Source organism: Procambarus clarkii, chromosome 45 (genome assembly GCF_040958095.1).
Source record: "Procambarus clarkii isolate CNS0578487 chromosome 45, FALCON_Pclarkii_2.0, whole genome shotgun sequence".
NCBI lineage: Eukaryota > Metazoa > Arthropoda > Malacostraca > Decapoda > Cambaridae > Procambarus > Procambarus clarkii.
Window position 1 is genome coordinate 27,438,906 of NC_091194.1, and position 19,620 is coordinate 27,458,525.

At 42.9% G+C, this 19,620-nt stretch overlaps 1 long non-coding RNA gene across 1 annotated transcript in view; it reads left to right on the forward strand.

Moving 5' to 3' along the window:
• Positions 1-5,912, forward strand: part of LOC138350483 (uncharacterized) — a 142,579-nt gene extending 136,667 nt beyond the window's left edge. The window contains exon 4 of the long non-coding RNA XR_011222134.1: positions 5,560-5,912. This is a non-coding gene — a long non-coding RNA (uncharacterized lncRNA). The remainder of the gene's footprint in view (positions 1-5,559) is intronic.
• The last annotated feature ends 13,708 nt before the right edge of the window (positions 5,913-19,620 follow it).

Consider the following 19,620-nt stretch of genomic DNA (forward strand, 5'->3'; position numbering starts at 1 on the left):
GAAGAATCAACTACTTCTCTAACCATCCCACAAAAAACAAATATGTGTCGCCGACCCCTTGAATATATGAAAAGCAGCATATATACATTAAGGACATATTGTTTACACACACACCATCTAAAAAATCCACTGACACTTCTTCATAATTTTGCACTCATTGGACGTATAAAATTAATATAAAAATTAGAACTAGTGGCGAAAATATTTATTTTGTTTATTTACAAGTACCCCGAAGAAATCGAGGCTATCTTAAACGAAAACAAAGAAAGAAAAGTCGTAATAGTGATAATAGACCATTACAAACATACAGTAAGTTTAAAATGGGTTGTATTTTTTTTGTTTTTTTATTAATAAACGTAATGTACCAGAACAATAAATACCCCTATTATGTATTAACTACATACGCAATATATAATATACCTGGATGGGCAAAAGGTTGCCGGAGGTTAATTAAATCAAATCATAATAATCAAGAGGTACCACATTAGGTGCAACCTCTCCCAGGTTTCTAAATTGTTCACGTGTGTCTAATCGAACTTTATAGCCTGGTTGAATGAGCATAGTTAAACCAAAATACCATCCCACAGTTACACCCAAGGGATTAAGGGTAGTAGGTTCATGCCAAATATTCTGAGTAAAAACTGAATACAATCGGATGGCCCCAAATAGCATTAGAAAGTCGACGATCATCAGTCGACTCATAATTTTTTTTTTATCTTCATATCCCGGACTAACCGCTAATCAATGTTTCCTGACGGCGTCTATAATGATTAATCAAATTCGTCTTATGAACAACAGGCCAGTCATCTCCTTGTTCGTCATGTCTCAAATGCAAGAGGTTTTGGTGTGGATCGGCCTTAATGTGACGATTCATCCAATCACAAGCGTGCCTCTGTGCTATTGACGGTTGAGCTGTAATAAATTCCACATCACTCTTTAATTTTGACTTGGTTCTTGACATGAGAGGTTGGAAAAGGGGTTCGAGTTAATAGTAAGTGTGCGTCTGTAAAGGTTTGCCACCATTCTCCAGCGTATAATAAGCCAAATCAACTCGATGAGGATCCTTTTTGATATGGCCAATTTTCACACAGGCATTACTAATCAAATTTGTTTCACGAAACAGGCCAGCCAATGTAGGAATTAGAGCCTCAACATAGCCACTGTAATAGTCACATGAGCAACCTACGTATTTACCAACTCTCTTTATTTACCAACCATATGAGCAACCCTCTATGTATTTATTATGTTCATTCTGGTTATTTGGATTCAATGCGTCGTACACACAAGGTGCTTTGGTATCGGAAGGAACATTTGTTTTATAAAAGTGGTTACTATTACTAACACTACTACTACCACTCGGTGTAGTGGAGTTTGGAGATGAAGAATTAAGGTGAATATGGATACAAGAAGGTTCCATTCCTTCTATACTCGGTACAGTTTCGGGAGCAAAATATTCCACACATATGCCTTCTTTGTCTGGATTGAATTTAGATATGTCTATATTACTCAGTTCATGAATCCATCCAACTTTTCTACGTCCATTATCTCGAGTAAGTTTAGTCGTGGGTTGATCACAATGCTTTCCATTAAATAATCCATGAGTTGTACACTCACATATAAATTGGTAATCTTGCCATATTATTTTACCTAATGTGGTTGGACATACTGGAACAGTAGGTATTATTGTGGGAGTAGTAAGAGATATTTCAAACCAATATCCGTCCTGCAAGGAGGCACTAGCTGGTAATATTTCATTACCTTCTTTAGAACGTAACGGAGAAGGTAAAAATATACAACATTGATTTCGTTTCCTATCTTCCCACACTTTACATGCTTGATGATGATTGTCATCCTAATGGTGTCCAAACTTTGATAAAATTAACAAGGGATTATTATCTAACACATCATCAATTTCAGCCTGATCAATGTACCATTCTAGTGATGATATATTTTTTGTCTGGTTATACTGTTGTGAAATGACTTTCTTTTTCTTTGTATTGTCTCGCCACTATTAATTAATGTACATGTAAGTAAGTATATTAGTATAAGAAAATAAATTATGGCTATCATTTTTGTGGTTATACATAAGGTGGGTTCAGAAATATATAACAAACACCTCAATTTCTAAAATAAAATGTTATACAGTTATATTTAATTGAATATGTAAATATATACACTATACTTCCTTTAAAAAAGTAAAACAAAAATGAGTTAATTATATATACACATGTTAGATAACTTTTATTTAATATTCGGTCAAGATTGTGTGTTAAAAGTTATTTCAACTTTGAAAGAAATATTGTTGATCTAACCTTCGAGTTTAGTTATATGAAGATACATAATTAAATGGGGTGGGTTAAGAAATAAATAGCGAGGTTCCAATCTCTAAATGAAATGTTTACTGGGTTTAAAGGCCATATATCTACTTGAGCATTTAACCATCATATATTTTTTACGTAATTATGAAAGTTGAGTGTATTTGTGTAGAAACAACGAAAGATGACATAGCAGGATGTAGATGGTACCGGCATCATCAAAGAGATAACTAATGATGACCAATAGTGTCCAGAGGATATTTAAGCATTCTTCATGAATCTTATCAACTAAATAAATTATAAATTACCAACGGTATGAATATAAGATGTTTGAGTTTTTTTTGGTTACTTAATACAAAGTGTTTTCTATAATTCTATTTTGTTATTATTGATAAATAATACAACTGTATATAATAATAATAATAATAATAATAATAATAATAATAATAATAATAATAATAATAATAATAATAATATTGTATTTAGGAAAAGTACATACATAGATGCAGAGTTACAAACATATTGTTGTATTTATAGATAAAGCTAGTACATACAATATTTTTAGCCACTAATACATATAGCATTTTGGGCAAGGTAACCATTGATTGAGTAACATTATTATTTCCCAGGTAGTGCCTGGAAGCTACTTCAACTATGTAGTTGTTAAGAGACTGAAAGGATTACTGAAAACATCGAGGAGAATAACTATTTATGAGAATATTGAGGATGATACTGGCTGTTATGGTGGTGGTGGTGTTGGTGGCGATGGTAGAGGGTCAGGACGAATGGAAATGGGAATATACACCATCTGATAAAAGTGAACTCACCAGTGCAAAACTCACGCAAAGAGGTCTACTTTGGGTCAAGCAGTGTCTCATCACAGAGCCAATGGAATGATACGTCATCGTCGATAGTCTATTCCTTGGAAAATCCGTCTCTGACTGCCAGAACCTCCTGCAAGTGAATGAACAGGGGAACGATACCGCAATCAAATATAGGCTGATGCGACTCAGCAATAGATAGACAAGCGTTTCTTGACTATGTCGACTTTGAAGGGAGGTCAAATAATAGAATCAGAAGCAAATAAAAAGAGAAGTAAGGAAATAAGAGTTAATCAGAAGCAAATTCCTTAAATATTATTATTCACAACACACCAGAATAAAAATCAAAAGTTTGTCTCTGAAAAGGTATAAACTATTTTTTTATTATTAAATATTTTCTTCTCTTTTTTTATTAGCTTTTACAATATACTATTTTTTCGGTAATATATACCATGTTATTCTCAAGAACTTTTTGAGGGTTACGAAGAAATGGAATAAAATCAAAGAATTAAACAACATTTTCTTGGTTCAGCAGTTTTTCAATTTTCGAAGGTGTGGTAACATCACTGAAACCTAATATTTGAAGAGCTCGGTATGGTGACTGACTTATTAATTGATGCATCTGTGAAACTGCCGGATATACTTGACCAACAAATATATAAATGAGTTGTAAATCTTCAGACCTAATCCACATCGTATAATCCAAATTAGGGGTTATCATGTTACCTAGGGCAAAACTAGCCAATGACCGACCAATATCACGTAGTTTCTGTTGAAATTCTGGATAATATCTAATAATATTTGTTTCGCCCATAAGGTAATGCCCTAATATATATTGAGGAGAACAAGATAAACACTGTTTAACATATTTTTGAATAATAGAAATATTACTATTAAATTTAGGTTTGTATTCTTGTATATATACGATAAACTTATATAACTTTGAATCATATACCAGCGGAAACTCATCCAGGTCCTTGTTTCTGGTTCCATTATTTCTTGCATATTTCAAGTCAAGCAAATGCGTATTGACATTTTTGCCATTTCGGTTATTTGAGTAATAAAATATGCGTAGTTGATAAGCTGGCCATCGGATTTATTATTATTATTATTATCATCATTTTTGAAGAAATATTAAAATTTTACCTCCGTCTCCACTGCTGATGTCATCTAAATCTCTCGTTCGACATTGGGGGACCCCCCTAAATTCATAAGAATTACACAACAAAATGAAGATATTTCAGACACTTTTCCAAGAGAATGAGTTGTACATGAAAGAAGGTATTTATAAATACAATAAAATTTAAAGTAGTTATAAATAATTTTTAAAAAGTAATAACGCATAATAATGCATTGGACACTAACATGTTAAAAAAACAAGAGGAAAAAGAAGAAGAAACAGAAAGTCTTGAGTCGATTGCCTATTTCTCCTTAAAAGGAGGAATCTACAGCACCGGTGACAATGAAGAATTTTATATTATAATTAGAAAAAAAACTGCAACTACAGCAGCAACAACCGAAGCAAAAACAACAACAACTAGAGAAAGAAAGAATAAGCAAAATCTTTACAGAAGAAAGCAACAGCAACAATAACAACTTATGTCATTCATCAAAACAGCAGCTGGACTCTTACCCTCTAGTGACACATATCGTGTAAACACAGATGGTCATATGAAAAACAATTGTTTTTTTAATAGAGTTGTTTATATTGATGATTATGATTTAGAGGAAGGAACACGTTTAGCTAGAGTAGAAAGACGTTTACAGTATATTGAAAAGTGTCTAGGTAAAATTAACATTATCAAAACTGAGCAAATCACGGCTCTAATATATACCCATTAAAGTGCCCAATTTATTATAAATAAAGTTTATCATAATTGGATTAGGTTTATGGGACATGTGACCCAGCAACTTACATCTAGAACACTTGAAAATTTATTTGGAGCTGCTGATAAATTTTTGTTTGAGAGTTGATTTGAAAATAAAAATAAATCAAGATCACCTCCAGTGAATTATATCTTTGTCGATTTTGAGGATAGTAGAATGGAAGTAAATATTGAAATTTTGAATTTGGCATTAGAGGGTGATCGATATCAAAGTGGTAAACTTCTCCATCCTCAAGATTGTTGTTACGAACCCGGATCCAGCGTCCGTGCCTGGAGCAGTGACAAACACGCCATCTGTGAGTCAGCTCCCGAAACCCCCGCCAAACGAACGACGACACCTAGTGAGGACAGCGTGTACTGGCCTCGAGGACCAGTTTCCAGTCTGGTTCAGCGCTCAACACCGCCGCTCCTGACCTCTGGTGAGGTGGTGCTCCGACAACAGCGCCATCTAGGGAGTGGATATGTCGGGCGTTTGTATCTGAGCCTGTGAGTGTGGTGTATTAGTGTCCCGGTTATTAATGACGTGTCTGCTTACAGAGCCAACCTGGGACCACTGTGTTGAAGGTGTAGTCAGTCTACCCGAGGCAGCCAGTCTCCATACTGTCCAGTTTGCTGCAGCTGTTGTGACGTCGTCCCCCCGGAAGAACACTGTGGTGTGTTAAGCCTGCCAGTGGAGTGGCAGTGGAAGGATTTACCCGGGACCGACGGTTGGAGACGATAATCCACTGGGGTATTGAGGACAGGAGGGTGATTGGTGATATCACACGAGACTCCTGTCTAGGGCGTACCCCTTTTATCGTTCGTGGAGTGGCCGTGCCAGCCTTGGTGGCTCAGTACCTGCCAGCAGACCTGCTGGACGTGTGGTTGACGGCCTCCACGACGGTGCCCCCAGTGGACCTGTGTTGTGGCTGACCTGTGGCCAGGGTAGACTCGGCGTTCTCAGAGGACACGTCTTGAGGCCACGAAGAAAGCACCGCGGACTCAGCACCTAGCTTCAAGGATCCATAGTCTCCAGCAGAAGACTAAAGTGTTAATACCCCTCCCCCTTGTGTACGTTTTACTTTTATATATATATTTATGGTGATGGTGTTAATTATAATATTAAGTTTCTTAACTTTCTTTCCATACTCCCTTTAAGTTACTTGCGTCACGGATCGCATCCCTTGAAAGCCTCTACTGGCTTGGGGTCGGATATATATATCTTCCTCTAACAACATCAGAGTAAGAACCCCGTTGCGTCCCGAGAGGGCCGTAACATAATTGGCATCCCCAGCGGGATCCGTCCCCTTGTTAAGTATGTTTGACAGGGGTGGTGAAGTGGCGTAATCCCTGTATATAATTCCCCCTGTGTGTGATGGTTGTGACGTTATACGTCCTGTGCGGTGCTCAGTGACTAAGTGCGATATTGTGCAGTGCGGTGCTCGCTGTGATTAAGCGATTAAGTGCAATATTGACTAGTGCGGTGCTCAGTGATTCAGTGCAATATTGTAGAGCGAAGTGTTCGCTTGGACTCAGTGCAATATTGGGTAGTGTGGTGCTCGAAGTGATTACGTGCAATATTGGCAAGTGCAGTGTTTGGTGCGATAAAGTGCAATATTGGCGTAGAACAGTGCTCGGTGTGTTAAGTGCTAACGTGTAAGCAGTGTGTTAAGTGCAAAGTGTTCCATCTGTGACAATGGCAGAAAAAGCTACCATCGATGATCTGGACGATGTTCAGGCTTTTCTGAACAGAGTGGACTGTCTTGCCAGATTAAAGTATCTGAGCAAACCAGAGCTTGTACTAGTGAGCGCCTACCTGGAGATAAAGATCCGTGCCAGTGATTCCCGTGTGGAGATCTTGTCCAAGGTTCACCGGCACCTGAAGGCAGAAGAGAAACAGGAAGGCGAGACTCCTAGTACAAGGGAAGGTGAGGAGATAGCTTCCATGGAAAAGGAAGATAAGGGCAGCGACGTTGACAGTGATGCAGGTGAGCTGAATATAAGCTTGCTAACTGTCAAAATGCGTGCCTTGGAAATTAATCGAGAAATAGAGTGGAAGAAATTAGAAATGGAAAGAGAAAGACAAGATAAAGAATTGGCGATGAGGCGTTTAGAATTAGAACGCGAAAGAGAGAGAGAAGACCGAGAAAGAGAGAGAGAAGACCGAGAAAGAGAGAGAGAAGAACGAGAAAGAGAAAGAGAAAGAGAAGAGAGACGAGAGAGAGAAGAACGAGAAAGAGAGAGAGAAGAACGAGAAAGAGAGAGAGAAGAAAGACAGAGACAACATGAACTAGAAGTATTACGATTAGGCGCTGGACAGAGACAAACTGGAGTAAGCGGTTTCGATCCGGTAAGGAATATCAAAATGGTCCCCAAATTCAACGAGAGAGAAGTTTCGAAGTTCTTTGCAGCCTTCGAGAAAGTCGCTGCCTCTTTGGAGTGGCCAAGGGAGAATTGGGCCATCATGATACAGTCAGTCTTGACTGGGAAGGCCCAAATCGCCTACTCTACGTTATCCCTTGACGACTCCGGCGATTACGAGATGGTGAAGAAAGTGGTGCTCATGGCGTACCAATTGGTACCTGAGGCATATAGGCAAAAGTTCCGAAACCTGAAGACCTCAGAGCACACTTTCACCGAATTCGCCACCATCAAGGAGCGACTTTTTCAAGAATGGTGCGCCTCTCGGAAGGTGGAGACCAAGGAAGACCTCGAGCAGCTGATTCTGCTCGAGGACTTCAAGGATTGTTTGTCTGGAGACCTCAAGACATACTTAGAAGAGCAGCAGGTGGAGACCTTGAGTGCAGCAGCCACCATGGCTGAAGAGTACATCCTGACTCATAGGCCGTCTGCTAAGTACGTCCCGAGGAATTACCAGCGCCGGTTTGACAGACCTCACGACGAAGAAGAAGAAAGACCCGTCCCACGAAGCGCTAAGAAGACTCCCCCAAGTAGCCCCCGAAGAACAAGTCCTAGTAGTCCGAAACACCGTAGTCCAAGGAGGAATATGGTGTGCTGGACTTGTGGGCAGAAAGGGCACATAGCTGCTAGGTGCCGAGGCAGAAGAGGTGGCAGCGCACGAAGGGAGGTGATGTTGATGAGCTGTGGAACATCACCAGCAGGAAGCCAGTCGACGACGACGCAGGAAGGACCAAGTTTGTTGGCCCCTCACACTTCAACCGGGTATGTAACGAGCGATCATACTGGTAGATCAGTTGTAGTGCTCAGAGATAGTGGAGCAGCCCAGTCCCTGATCGTGAAGAGCTCGTTACCCGAGGGAGTAAGTGTGGATGGGAGACCAGAGGTTATCCTGGTTGGGTTTCCAAGGACGCAGTATATCGCCCCCTTAGTGCCAGTACATCTCGACTCGCCTTATTTCAGCGGCACATGTGCGTTGGCAGTAGTCGATACCCTCCCTGTGGCTGGGATTGACGTGGTACTAGCCAACGACTTGGTGACCGATTGGAGCACCAATCATCCCAAGGTTGTGGACGAGTCTACCGGAACAGCACGGTCTGAGGTAACAGGCAATGGTAATGTCCAGGTAGAGACAGACCCGGATTTGAACATATTTAATTTGTCCTCTCACCCGCAGATCGACGATAATCTAGCAGTGTCTCCTGATTCTTCTCTCGACAAGGAACATGAGGTTAAGAAGGCAGAGGTACCTGAGCTAGAAGAGAGGCCTCGTGTGCAGGCACCCACGGATACCAACGAGTCTGGAGTGAAGGCGGATCTGTGCTTGCGGTATGGCAAGTTACAGCATGTAGTGAACCAGCCAGAGATTCCCCAGACGTCAGAGGTATGTGCGGTGTGTTCAACAGGTCTAGTGCCCTCTTCGGTCCAAGCCAGGCTAGTGGATGTTGCCGGCTATGGACATGACTGGCTCGGGAAGCGTATCCCTCAATTGACCCCATGTTTCTTAGCAGTATTTTGTTTTGTTCTCCTATGTGCTCTCTGTGTTCTCGTTTGTGCTCTCAGTGAGGACCGGTGGACGACCCGACGAATGATGGCTCCCATGAACATCGCGAAGAGGTCCCAGGGATTGGAGAGTTGTACTGCAAGTGTTGCAGTTGAAGAAGGGACCTGGGAGGTAATAGATGATACAGGAGGTACGATATGTGATAATATGAGTGACTGTTTCCGACAGGTTGACACCCCCCGCGTGACTGCTGAGCCTCAACACAGCGTTATACGGAACGTTGGTCGACCTGACGGGGGCAAAGCGAATGACATCTTCGGTGAGCAAGCAGCCCTGTTGGAACTAGGTGTGGGCCTAGTAGAGGAGTGTATAGTAAGTACTGACTTGCCCATTGTCGCTGTCACTCTGAATTATCAGACCCCTGTATTCCAGGTGCCCGACTCCCTGAAGGACCACCGGACCGGTACTAGAAATACCGTCTGGGATCAGCCATCATCGGTGCCACGACGCAGGGAAGTGTCGAGTCGCCCCAGATCGTGTCTACACCGATCCTTCCTGGAGAGATGTGAGACGACGCCCCTGCTTGACATTTCGGTGGAGACGGTGAAGACGTGGAAGGTTACGCCAGGCAGGACATCGCTTTCAATCTGCAAGTTCCCATTGAGCCGGAATTGCCCAGTAGGACAATTCTGTAGACGAGACAGCCTCGCAATTCCAGATCATAAAGCATGCGTGTCCATTTGGAGTTGTGTCGTCGTACTAATTTGGTTTGTGTTTTTTATAGAACCCCAAACCAAATTCTTTTTGGTGGGGAGGTGTTACGAACCCGGATCCAGCGTCCGTGCCTGGAGCAGTGACAAACACGCCATCTGTGAGTCAGCTCCCGAAACCCCCGCCAAACGAACGACGACACCTAGTGAGGACAGCGTGTACTGGCCTCGAGGACCAGTTTCCAGTCTGGTTCAGCGCTCAACACCGCCGCTCCTGACCTCTGGTGAGGTGGTGCTCCGACAACAGCGCCATCTAGGGAGTGGATATGTCGGGCGTTTGTATCTGAGCCTGTGAGTGTGGTGTATTAGTGTCCCGGTTATTAATGACGTGTCTGCTTACAGAGCCAACCTGGGACCACTGTGTTGAAGGTGTAGTCAGTCTACCCGAGGCAGCCAGTCTCCATACTGTCCAGTTTGCTGCAGCTGTTGTGACGTCGTCCCCCCGGAAGAACACTGTGGTGTGTTAAGCCTGCCAGTGGAGTGGCAGTGGAAGGATTTACCCGGGACCGACGGTTGGAGACGATAATCCACTGGGGTATTGAGGACAGGAGGGTGATTGGTGATATCACACGAGACTCCTGTCTAGGGCGTACCCCTTTTATCGTTCGTGGAGTGGCCGTGCCAGCCTTGGTGGCTCAGTACCTGCCAGCAGACCTGCTGGACGTGTGGTTGACGGCCTCCACGACGGTGCCCCCAGTGGACCTGTGTTGTGGCTGACCTGTGGCCAGGGTAGACTCGGCGTTCTCAGAGGACACGTCTTGAGGCCACGAAGAAAGCACCGCGGACTCAGCACCTAGCTTCAAGGATCCATAGTCTCCAGCAGAAGACTAAAGTGTTAATACCCCTCCCCCTTGTGTACGTTTTACTTTTATATATATATTTATGGTGATGGTGTTAATTATAATATTAAGTTTCTTAACTTTCTTTCCATACTCCCTTTACGTTACTTGCGTCACGGATCGCATCCCTTGAAAGCCTCTACTGGCTTGGGGTCGGATATATATATCTTCCTCTAACAACATCAGAGTAAGAACCCCGTTGCGTCCCGAGAGGGCCGTAACAATTGTGAATATATTAATCTTTAATTTGACCATATTACTAATAATGTGTATATTGTTTATTCAATAATTGAATTACAAAGAATTTATAAAACAAATATAGATGACAAAAATTCATTAGCAAGAATAATGACCGATCACTGGTAAGTGGCTTAGATGCCTACAGTTTGGTTATGCCTGGAGCAGATAAGCGATATAAAGTGATAGGTTCACATCGTATTTTATATAACACATTTGAAAATATGTCTAATGGAGAAATGTTCAACACTTGTCTACAAGGAATGGGAATGCCAGCACTTAATATATGTGTTATTATCGTTCATGTCATGATTCATTTAAAATGCTTACTCGAGGAAAATATACTTCCCACCAAGAAAATGTGGCACTAACAAACATTTCATAGAGGAAGTAATAAAACATATACCTTCGACATTATTTGGCCATCCAATGTTACCTATTGTTACCTTGTTAGACAATTAAATAAATTGATTATCTATATAAATAAAAATTAAAATATTCGTTTGTTCATAATCGCTAATCTTCGAAAGTTCTTTACCGATTGCTTTGAAATTTTCACACATCTTTCCATTCGCATCCGAGCGGAAAAAAACTGTTTTTCACGTGAGGGAAATCTTTGAAACCTCTTTACCAATTGCTTTGAAAGTTTGACACAACGTTGCATTCAAATAGGTGCTGTTCTTATATACCTACTATATACATGTCACACCTGGGACAGGAAACAAAAGATGTTTAAAAAAAAAAAAAAACAGCGCCATCTGTTGGACGTAGGAGCTAAACATGCTGTAATGTCCAAAATTTCTTCACCAATTGCTTTGAAATTTTGACACAACATTCCATTCGGATATGTGCATGTTTTTACATACCTACTACATAGATGTCACACCTGTGACAGGTAAAAACATGCCTTTTTTGAAAAACAGCGCCATCTGTTGCACGTAATAGCAACACACACATTATACAAAATATGTTATGATTACCTTTCAATGTTTCTGATTGCATTGATAAATAAAATTTTCATAGATTATGATTTATTTTCATTTTGATTTAATTATTTTGTGTGAAATTGCGTTGGAATTGAGCTGTGTTGTTTACCATACCGTTCATTTCGTAAGTATAAGTATAGATGCCAAACCTATGACAGGTAAAAACATTATTTTTTTTTAACCCTTAAACCTCGCAATACATACATATATGATTTGACATAAAATAATTTAACATAAGTTTTTAAAACTTGAACAAACACTTTCCAATTTTTTGGCATAATCATCTAGGCAAATGCTTCAACTTTGTCTAAATGATCACAGCGTAACATGAAAAACAAGAGAATCAAAATTAATTTTAAAATTAAATATTGAAAACCTAAAATTTTCAATTCAGAATAAAAAATTTGAACTATCACCAATTGTTCATTTAAGGTTATTATTCTCTCCGAATAACATATGATCTCCATTTTCATAAAATTAGAATATAGGTTTTCAGTAAAATTTAATGTAAAAAAATCGTCAAAAGGCCATTTGAAATATGTGGCAAATTTAGATAAAAAAAAAAATTATAAGTCCAAATGTATAAAGTTTATGAAAAATTCATTCTGAAGGGATTGTAGAACAGACATCTGAGCACACAATACGTCAATATAGTGATAATCGGTCAAAAAACTGGAATTTTAGAAGCCATTCAAAGTTGAAACTCTAGTTTCAGAGATAATTGAAGTTGAAGTTATCAACAATGAATCAAGGTAGTTTTAATTCGTTAATTTAACTGTATGTTTTTATAAACATTGTTTGGCATTTGTACTCAAATATGTGAATAGTTACAGGTCAATATGTGTTGAAATGAAGTCAAGAAAAAATAAAACCCAAAAAAACACAAAATATGGGGATAATTATAATAATTATAATGATTTAGGGGATATATTTAGGGGATATTTTCTATTAGTGAAAACGCCCTAATATGGTCCCTGTTATGAACCCAAGTTCATCTTCAGGGCACGTAGCAGTGACGTCAGCGCCATCTGTGAGTCCACTCCCGAAACCCCCACAACATGGACAACGCCATCTAGTGATGACGGGAATATACCGGCAAGAGGAGCTCGATTCCTGTCCTAGTAGCTCGAGAGGTAGCCAGTGCTGACCTCTGGTGAGGTGACGCTTAGACAATCAGCGCCATCTATAGAGCGAAAAGGTGTACGTTTGTGGCTAAGCCAGTAAGTGGTGTTTCCTAGTGGTCCCCATGTAGTATCCCAGTGTACTGATGACGTGTCTGTATTCACAGAGTCAACGTAGGGCTGCTGTGATGCAAGAAGAGTCAGTCTACCCAAGGCAGCTAAGGTCTTTACACCAGTCTGCTTCACAGAAGCAGTGAGCCGCAGCCGAACGAGAACTGTAGAGTGTTCAACTGTCTGCCTGAGGAGTGGCAGTGACGGGACTTGCCATACCTGGGACTGGCTGGTGGAAGAGACAGCCGACTGTGGTGCCGAAAGAGGAGAGTAACCAGCAAGTTACACGAAGCTCCTGCCTAGGGCTCGCAACCCTAGTATTCGCTCGTGAAGTGGCCTAACAGCGTGAGGCTGATTGGTACCTGCCAGCAACAAGCTGGACTGTGGTTGTGGGCCTTCACGACGAGGCACCTAGTGGAATTGCGATTTGGCTGGCCCGTGGCCAGGGTAGAATCATTGTTTCCTGATACCTGCTGAGGGTAGTGCCACAGATAAGGAAACCCGGTAAAAGACTACACGGAGTAAGATTCGCCGAGTGTTCAGTGTCTTCAGAGAGAGACGATGATGTACATAGTGTAGTAATATTTTCCGTTTAAGACTTGTATATATATGTGGTGATGGGAAGACTAATTATATATGGTTAAAGTGACGAACATGTGTATTTAATATACCTCCCCCTTTTATTTTACTTGCATTACTGAGCTCACCTTTTGAAAGCCTCTACTATCTTGGGGCCGGATATATGAACTTTCGTAGCACCTGAAAAGAATCTGGTTGCGACCCATGGTGGCCGAAACAGTCCCTAATCATCAAAACAACTTAAAGAGACAAAGAAAATAGAGTATGAAAAACGAGAACAAATCTGCCCAAAAAAATTAAGTCCCAAGTTTTGAGAGTTGTGACTGATTTATTTGTTGACCAATTTCTTATCTTCCCATAGTTTGGGAAACATATGCATCCTCCATGATGTATAGGTGACAACAAAATCAGATATTAAACAAAGGAGAAAAAAATATCTTAAAAAAAAAATTCCACTAAAAATCAATATTTTCGGGACATTGATGAAAGTAGCATATATTAACATTGGACAATGTATTTATATGATATATACCAAAACAGAGCACATTAACATAGTTATTCATTATTATTTGTTATTATGTGTTGCTCAGCAATGATATAAGGGCACCAACTGCATATCCACTTTGGGGACACTTCATACTACTATTCTTCTTCTTTGAGCGTAAGACAGGTGCTTGCATCTCTTTATTACTGCATAATCCTTCAGTTCCAATTATTAGGAGATGTTCGCCTTATCAAGAAAACGTTCTTATTTATAAAAAAAAATCGTCTAAAATAAATTTCAGAAAATATTTTGAAAGTTTCACGACATTTAAGCCAATAAGTTGGAGATTTGTTTAACATTTTAAAGTTATTTTTACATAATATGAATATTTTTCGCTACCAGGCCCCTCGATCTGTGCGGTAATATGCATGGTCTAAGGGTTAGGAAACAACGCCATCTGTTGCATGTAAGAGCAACTCGCGCTATCCTAAATATGTTAAGATTCCATTTCAATGTTTCTGATTGCATTGACAAAATTAATTTTCATAGATTTTGATTTATTTTCATTTTGATTTAATTATTTTGTGACATTGCGTTTGAATTGAGTTGTGTTGTTTACCGTAACATTAATTTTTTTTAACTATTTTTATTTCGCTTTCTTAACTGTTTTTTCTGTTTTTCTTTCTTAACTGTTTTTCTTAACTGTCATACAAGTATATTGTCAATAAATACCCTAAATACTCAGATATGAGAGCAATACTAATAGATAATTGGGCTGTTTATAATGCTTTAGGAAGAAAAAAAAATAGTTATGAGACGGAGACAAATGATGATGGAACAGTCAAATAGCAATATAGCCGCCTGATATCAATCAAACCTTATACAATATGCGATGTGGAGAAAGAATTTGGAGCTTATATACCCCCTTATAAAATAACAAATATTGATATTTTTATTCTTTCTAAAGGTTTAAATGGAAAAATAAATGATAATAGTAGTTGGAAAAGAACAGAATCCCCGCCTCAGGAAAAGTTAGCCCAGTGTCCTTCTAATGGTGACACAGCTTTCTTATCCTTAATATTTTTCTATGAAAAAGAAATCATTGGGACAGTATCACCAACTATCGGAACAAAGAAAAGATACAATGTGAATACTTTGTCATTTAATTTGAAAATGGTCAGTTACTGTAAATAAAAAAAAAATATCAGAAAATTCTCATAAACAGTAGACAATGTCGTCCTCTCACATGACTACAAATTTCCTCAACATGAGAACAAAGTTCTTTATATTTTGATATTATGTATTCTTATTTCTATCATATTTATTAACTATGCTCATTATCTTCACTTTCCTCAGTTTTTTCTATAAATTTCTTCAATGTTTTTTTAAAGACTTCTTGAGAATTTTTTAATTTGTCATGGATAACATTCATGTAAATGTTGTATACAAAATTTATTGTTATCCATTTCGCTCAAATTAGTTTGAAAGGTGTTTTCAATTTCATCTCCCCCTCCCCGCTCAGCTCGTTGTCGCCGTGTGGGGGCTTAGTGGGCGGCTGCCGGAGTGTGATGCTCCTTGGGACAGTCCTCTGTCCTTTTCTAGCCTTGTGCTCCTGCTGCCGTCCTCTCCAATTCTGCTGGGCATCTTTTCCTTTTCCTTCTGTTTCGTTTTTCTCCCCCCTCTTCTCCTATCTGCTTGCCGTTTCCTGCCGACCTTTTGCTCGTTCTGGTTCTTCCCTTGGACTTCTTCTATTTTGACGCCCGGGTGCTTGAGGAGGCATACTCTTGCACCCGTAGAACTGCAGTACCCGACATCGAGAGCGAGGGGAACCTTTTATTGTCAATCCCCACTTCGTCACTAAACCCGATCTCGACGGACTGTCGGTTTCTTAAGGTGGCGTTTGTGGGGCGTATACTCACGACGCACCTCTAGGAGGCCCCGACAAGATCGGCGATAGCTTCTTGTTGGGTGTCCTGCCTCTAATTGTGGCTCCATGGTGGGTGTGGGGGCACATTCGTGAGTGAATTCTTCGTTTCGTCAAGATGATAACCCCTGCTTCGGCTTCTTCTGGTTTACCTTCTCAGGCTCGTGGGGTGGGCGACCAAGCCCCCGAGTCGGTCCGTATTGGAAGACCGGGCTCTGTAGCCTCCGCTGCATTGGGCCCCGACCTTGCTCCTCCTTTGGCCTCTCTGACTCCTTCCTCTGGCTCCCCTCCCTCCTCTGTGGTTGGGTCGAGCCCCAAGCCCCCAGTGGTGACTACCTCGTCCCCTGGCGCGGCTCCTTCTCTGGTTGTAACTACTGCACCTTTTAACCCCTCTCTCTCTGGGGGTTCTCACCGCCGTCCTCGTCACGGCCGCCCTCGCTCGATTCCTTCCAGTTCTGCTACCTATCAAGCCTTGTTTGGTCCCGCTTCGTGGGCCAAATATTTTTATCTACTCCCTCTTGATTCTGCGCCTCCTGACGATTTCTCCCTCCATCGACATCTCATTGATTCCGTGGATGCCTCCATTACTTTCAACCCCACTCGTCTCGGTACACGTGTCGTTGCTGCTCCTTCTCAGGATGCTGCTTCCCGCTTGGCTGCCTTATCCTGCCTTGGCGAGACCCCCGTTCGGGTCTCGAAGAACGCTCAGTTGAATGCCAGTGTTGGCACTATTTTGCTCCCGCCCCATGTTGCGACCGGTGTTCGGGACCTGCGCGACTGCCACGACGATATTCGACATATCCTCGCTGCCCAGGGCCATTCTATTCTCCAGGTGGACACGTTTACTCGTCCCCCTCGTGGTAGTCGCCGTCAACCCCTCCGGGTTGTGAAGATTACCTTTGATGGTAGGACCCTTCCACCCTCTGTCATTCTTGCTGGTGCCAGGTGCTCTGTCCAGGAGTACATTCCTTCTCCTCGGCTCTGCAACAAGTGCTGGAGGTTTGGGCATGGTGCCCTCCGCTGCTCCGGGACTGTCTCTCTCTGTCCTTTGTGTGGTGGCGAAGGTCACTCTAAGTCGGAGTGCACTTCTCCCCAGGCTCGTTGCCTCAACTGCGGTGAGGCCCATCCTACCTTCTCCCGTGCGTGTGTCCATTACAAGCTTGAGGCAGCTGTCCTCAACTTGAAGCACCGGGAGCGTTTATCTTTTCCTGAGGCGAGGCGCCAGGTTCGCCGGCTCCCGCCTTATGCTAATATCTCTTATGCTCGCGTGTTGCGCTCTTCCTCTCCTCGTCCTTCCCGCCTTCCTCAGACTCACAACCGTTTCCGGGCCTTGGACCCTGATGCGCCCACTGCCCCCTCCTCTGTCCCTTTGGGTTCTCTCCCGAAGGATCCTCCTCCTGGTCCTCTGTCTGGGGTTCCCCTTCCTTCTACCCGGTCTGTCGTGTCTTCTGTGTCTTCTTCCTCGTCCCCCTCCGATCCTCCTTCCCATCCTCTTCCTCCATCTATCGGCTCTCCCCACCGCCTGTCGGTGCGGGCGGATGTCCATCGCTCTCCTAACGGCCGTCGTGTGTGCTCTCGTTCGGCTTCTCCTGTTGAGACACTGGAATCCGTTGCCCGGTACGTAGTTGCTGGGACACCGGTCTCTTTAAGTCAGAAGCGTAAGCCTGGCTCCTCTCCTTCCTCTTCCCCGGCGGGTAAGAAGGCTTCGCTTTCTTCCTCAGCTCCTCCTTCCGGCTCTGTTGCTCCTTCCCCTCCCGTTTCAGTGCTTGCGCCCCCTGTTCCTGCTATGGAGGTTTCTTTGGCCCCTGCTTCCCTTTCGGTTGCTGCTCTTGCTGGGGTGCGCTCCCCTCTTTCTACTCCCCCTCTTCCTGCTGCTGTCCTTGACTGCTCCTCTCCGTTGTCTCCTCCTCTTCCTCCTCCTCCTCCTCCTCCTCCGGACCCTGCCCGCCCACCTCTGATCTGTTCTCCCGTTTCCTTCCCTCCGTCTTTGCTCAGTTTACCCATGCCCCCTAACCCTGACTTTGCTGACCCTGATCCCGACCCTGATATTCTTTAACGTGCTCTGTTGCTCTTTCGCCTTTGTTTCTTCCTTGTTCTCTGTTTTTGTCCTTTCTCTTCTCGTCGTTGTCCATTCTTCAATGGAACGTTCGAGGTTATTACGCCAACTTCCTCGAACTCCAACTTCTGATTTCGCGGTTTTCGCCCCTTTGTGTCTGTCTCCAGGAGCCAATGCTTGGTGCTCGTCCTGGTCGTTTTCGTGGCTATTCCTTTCTCTCCCCCCCCCCCCCCAGCCATTGCTGGGGCTTCTAATTCTTCTGCTCTCTTGATTCGGGCTGATGTTCCCTTTGTTCCTTTACTTTTTCCTTCGCCTCTCCATTGTTCTGCTGCTCGTATCTTTGTGGGGAAATGGTACACAGTTTGTTCCATTTATCTCCCCCCGAGTGTCCCGCTCTCTCTTCCTGATTTGAAACACCTCCTAGACTCCTTGCCGGAGCCTGTGCTCCTGCTGGGTGACTTCAATTGTCGTCATTCTCTTTGGGGTGACGTTCTGACGAATACCCGGGGTCGCCTCCTTGAGCCGTTTCTCCTCTCTTCTTCCCTGTCTCGTCTGAATTCTGGTGAGCCCACTCATTTGGACTCTCGAACTCGCACCCTTTCTTGTCTTGATCTTTCTCTCTGCTCTTCTTCTCTTTACTTAGATTTCACGTGGCAGGTTCTTGATGACCTCCATGGAAGTGATCATTTCCCCATCCTTGTTTCCTTTTTCTCTTTTCGCCCTTCCCTCTCTTTCCCTAGGTGGCAGTTTGCTAAGGCGGACTGGACCCTATTTTCCCTCAGTGCTACTCTCTCTGACCTCTCCCTTCTGCCCCTCTCTCGCGCTCTCCTCCTTTTTCATGACACTGTCTTCAACGCTGCCCTCCGCTCTATTCCTCGCTCTTCCTCTCGGGGTCCACGGAAGTGCGTTCCCTGGTGGAATGCGGACTGTGCTCGGGCTGTCTGCTATAAGCGTGCAGCCTGGAAGAGGCACCGCCGTAGGCAGACGACCGATTCTTTTCTTTTCTTTCGGAAAGCGAGTGCGGTGGCCCGTAGGGCCATCCGTACGGCTAAACGTGAATGTTGGGCATCTTATGTCTCAACAATTACGTCCGAATCCCCTCTGGCCCAGATCTGGAAGCGTATCCGCAAGATAGCGGGTAAGTTCGTTCCCGATGTTTCACCGGTCCTTCACCTCCATGATACTCTTGTGGCGGACCCGTTGCAGGTCGCTTCCGAACTGGGTTCCCACTTTTCTTCTGTTAGCTCTGGTCTTCATCTTCCCCAATCTTTCCTTCTTCGTAAACCTGTCCTTGAGTCTCGTCCTTTAGATTTCTGCACTCGTCTTCAGCTTCCCTATAATGATCCCTTCTCTCTCTCTGAACTTCGTTCTGCCCTGGCCCTCTGCGGTTCTACGGCGGCGGGCTCCGATGGTATTCATTATGAGATGCTTCGCCATCTCCCTCCGAGCACGTCTCAGTATTTACTGAGTCTGTATAATCAGATCTGGGAGTCGTCGTCAGTCCCTGAGGACTGGCTCGATGCCGTTGTCCTCCCTGTTCGCAAACCGGGGTCTCTGGGTACTTCCCCTAAGGACTTTCGCCCTATTGCT